This window comes from Ursus arctos, unplaced genomic scaffold (assembly GCF_023065955.2).
Source record: "Ursus arctos isolate Adak ecotype North America unplaced genomic scaffold, UrsArc2.0 scaffold_27, whole genome shotgun sequence".
Taxonomy (NCBI): Eukaryota; Metazoa; Chordata; class Mammalia; order Carnivora; family Ursidae; genus Ursus; species Ursus arctos.
Genome location: NW_026622952.1, coordinates 35742097 through 35746067, shown reverse-complemented (window position 1 = coordinate 35746067; position 3971 = coordinate 35742097). Strand labels below are relative to the sequence as shown.

General features: G+C 45.0%; 1 pseudogene; it reads right to left on the bottom strand.

The window, feature by feature from the left end:
• Positions 1–1169: 1169 nt before the first annotated feature.
• Positions 1170–3063, bottom strand: LOC113262072 (protein N-terminal asparagine amidohydrolase-like; annotated as a pseudogene).
• Between the last annotated feature and the right edge of the window lie 908 nt (positions 3064–3971).

The window sequence follows — 3971 nt, the reverse complement described above, 5'->3', positions numbered from 1 at the left end:
TACACAATGAATCATGGAACCCTACATCAAAAACTAATGATGTACTGTATTGTGACTAACAAAACATAACAAAATTTTTAAAAATGAAAACAGAAAAACAACTGTGATTCCCAAATTGTGAGCTAAAGCTCCTTGAGGTGACTCCAGAGGCAGTGGGGGGCCATTAAGTTTTTGAGGGACACAGTTGGACACCACATGAGCTGCTGCTATTAAGTTGTTTAGACCTAACTACTTAATAAAGGCAATTATTAGGTGTTTCTTTTGGCCTCAGGGCAGCAGAAATCAGGGAAATCTGGGAATCTCTGGATTAAAAAGATGAGTGGACATAAAATATAAGATAACTGAGAAGTACTTATTTAGTGTAACCTTGTCGTTTTATACAAGAGAAAACTGAGGTACCACAGCATGGTTAAAATCTGAAATCTGGTGAAGCTGAAACACTTAGCTTCCTGGTTCTCCGGCCAGGGCTGTAAGTCAAAAGATTTGAGGAACTTGAAGTCTGTTGAGGCTTCCATGCTTATGCTGCCCCTCTGCCTCGCTACTTTCCTGCCGCTAGATCCAAGCTTTGAAGCCCCAGCTTGACCATCTACCAGCTGAGTAGCTCAGGCCAAGTTCCTTGTTCTCTGTGAACTGTAGCTTCCTCATTTGCAAAATAAGTGGGACGATGATAACTGTTAGGTAAAACTGAGTCACTTCTAGAATCAGTAGAAATGATGTGTTTGAAAAAAAGACTTGTAAACTGCCAACCGCTTTAGAAATTGTTGGTTTTCATTAAATAGTATTTAAACATTTATGTTACAAGCACTGGGGAGACAAAAAGAAACTCGAAATCACCTCTATGTTTGAGAGGCTTATCTCTCCTGGAGGGGAGAAATAGAAATGATTATAATAAAAATTGATTAATGTTACAATGAAGGTAATGACCAAGTATAATATAAGTAGAGAAGAAGGTTCTCCTGAGGGGGTCGGGAAGACCTGGCAGAAGGGGCAGGGCTCCAGGTCTGACTTGGAGGGTGAGTAGGTAATGGATGGGGGACGGAGAGTAGGCCACAGAGCGGGAACAGCCTGGCCCAATGAGAGAGGTGAAGGATTAGACTGCCTTCTGGATGGCACAGCATTCCATAGGGCTGGAGGGAGAAGGACGGAGATGAAACAGTACAGATGGGAGATTAACTGTGCGTGTTGGATCTTGGTTGTTCTGGGCCTGGTATTCTTTCAAAGGAGTGGACATTTCCCTGAAAACCCGGTGCAGTGCACAGCTCCTCCTCCCGACCTCGAACTCAGAAGGAGGCTCCGTAAATCTCCCCAGTTTCAAAGCTGACAGCAATACCTTAAGTTACTGGAATGTGGGTTTCATTTTCTTCGCGGCCATTCAATTCTGTCACACACACTGTCACTAAGTGTCATCTTCCTGTCAGGACGTTAAGGACGCTTGGGTGACAATGCCTGTCCTCACTGAAGCCGACCAGGAGGCGCGCCAGCACCCTTCCTCACGGAGCGCCGGCGGAAAAAGGATCTTGTTATGGAATTCGTGATCAAGGGGACCCCAGCTTCTGTGTCGGTTCCCTCACCATGTGTCAAGCAGGTAGCCCCATTCTCTGTGTGTCTCAGGACCACAACGTGACAAGCAGTGGCATCATCACAACCCAGAATGGAGACGGAGTCATGTTCTGGGGAGCTCTCTCTGCTGAACATACAGAAGGCCCTGGGGTCCCAGCTGTGGAAGCGACTGACCTTTGAGAAGTCTGGCTCTTCCCTCCAGAAGCAAACGCGCCCTGTGGGAGCCCCATGCATACGGGTTCAGCCTTCCGGAAGCAGATGCTCCTCCTGCTGACGAACGTCAGAGCGTCAGAGCGTCCACAGGGGCGGAGCTGCGTGTCCTGCGCGCGTGCGTCCTTCACCTCGCTGCCTCTCCTCGTGGGCGTTTAATCGTCTCAAGACAAGAAGGCCCAGTACGGTATGGCAAGATATTTTGAGACATAGAAAGGCTGTATTCATATAGCTTTTATTCTAGTTGTGTTTTATTATTAGTTGTTGTTAATCTACTCTAATTTAGAAGTTAAACTTTACAGGTATGTGTATAGGAAAAAACCGTAGTGTATATGAGGTTCAGTACTAGCCACAGGTTCAGGCATTCCCTCGAGGTCTTGGAATGTATCCCCCATGCATAACGGGGGACTTCGGTGCTTCCAGAGCCTGTCAGGACACAGGGCTCCGCCACCTTCTCAAAGAGATAGCTGTCTCGTTTTCTGTCTTGATCATTCACATTTGTTGCTTCCTCTCAAAGTCGCACATTTGCTTTGGCGAGCAGTGACTAACCCATGGGTAGATTTCAGGCCTCAAAATCCCGGGGAGGAGGCCGGCTTCAAACCGAACAGAGAGGTGGCCGGTGTGCCCCTAGTTCAAGGCGCCACACGGCAGAGCATGTGGGGTACATGGCACCTCCCTCCCTCCTATGCTGCTGTCAGAACTGATCCACAAGCCTCTGTGGTGTACTCTGGGAACTGGGCTGGTCGGCCTCCTGGATTAAGGACTCCGTGATCAGGGAGTTGCTGCCATAGTTTATTATTTACTCACTGTTTATTATTATTATATGCCAGGTGTTGCGTTAAATATGTTAATCCTCATAATTCACCTTTGCATTAAGTTCCGTTATCACCTTTGAATTAAGTTATAATTTTATTACCATTTTACGGATAAGGAAACTGCAGCTTGTAGAAGCTAAATAGTTTCTCCCAAATCACATAGCTGTAAGCGGCAGAGCAGGGATTTGAACTCAGGTCTGACTGACTCCAAAGCCCCAGGTCCTCACTGGAGGGATGGGGGCAAGAAGAGAGATTCTGCAAGAAGATTCCAGTATTCTGACATTCCTCTATGTGTTCAATATCACTGTGGGTGTGTTTGTCTCTCTTGACCCGGGGTATATCAGTGCTGAGTGGTTTTAAAACTGGTATCGGAAACACTCAGAATATGCACAGGAATTATCTCAACCCAGTAACTTGACCTACATTCCCTCATGTCGTCATTGATACTTGAATGATTATCAGGTACTTTCACATTCATGATCGCACTTGCTTCTCTAGAACTGAAATAGGTTAATGTGCTTCTTGAAGCCAACATAGAGATTTAGAAGAGTTAGGTGCATACAACACAAGACAATGTCCACTGATGATACTTCCGCACTGAAAGGTCTGGGTCAAACCTATGTCAAATTCTTCTCTGACAAACTTAGAATTCTCTATGGCTTCGATGAGCCTAAGTCAGCTGTTGGGGGGTGTGCTGGAACTGACTTATACTGGCTCATGAGAACCAGCCATGTACAACCCTTCCAAACTCTGCATTTGGTGAAGTCATATCAAATGGCCATGATAGAAGTGTTTATACCTGTCTCTTATTCCTGGGGTTGCCTTAGCGATGTACCACAAAGTACCATAATTGAGAGTTAATTATTACTATTTCCGTATTAGTTATTTATTATGTAGCATTATTTTCTTAACCAATGTAATGATGTAACTAATTGCTATTATAAAGATAATATCAATGATATACATGTACTGTATTCTCTTATAGTTCTGGAGGCAAGAAGTCAAGGTGCCAACAGGGCTATGTTCCTCTGACATTCTGGGTAGAATCTTCCTTACCTCTTTAGCTTCTGGTGGTGGCCATCAATCCTTGGCATCCCTTGGCTTGTAGATACATCTCTCCATCTCCAGTCTCCACCTCTGTGGGCCCTATCCCTCCACCTGTGGGCCCTGGCATTCTCCCTGTGTGTCTCTCTGTGTCTTTTCTTTTTATAAGGCCATCAGTAATATTAGATTAAGTGCACACCTGGCTCCAGCATGACTTAATCTTAACTAATTATATCTAGAATGACCCTATTTCCAAATAAGGTCACATTTGGAGGTACTGAGGGTTAGGACTTCAACATATATTTTTTGGGGGCACAATTCAATGCTTAACACCATGGAAAT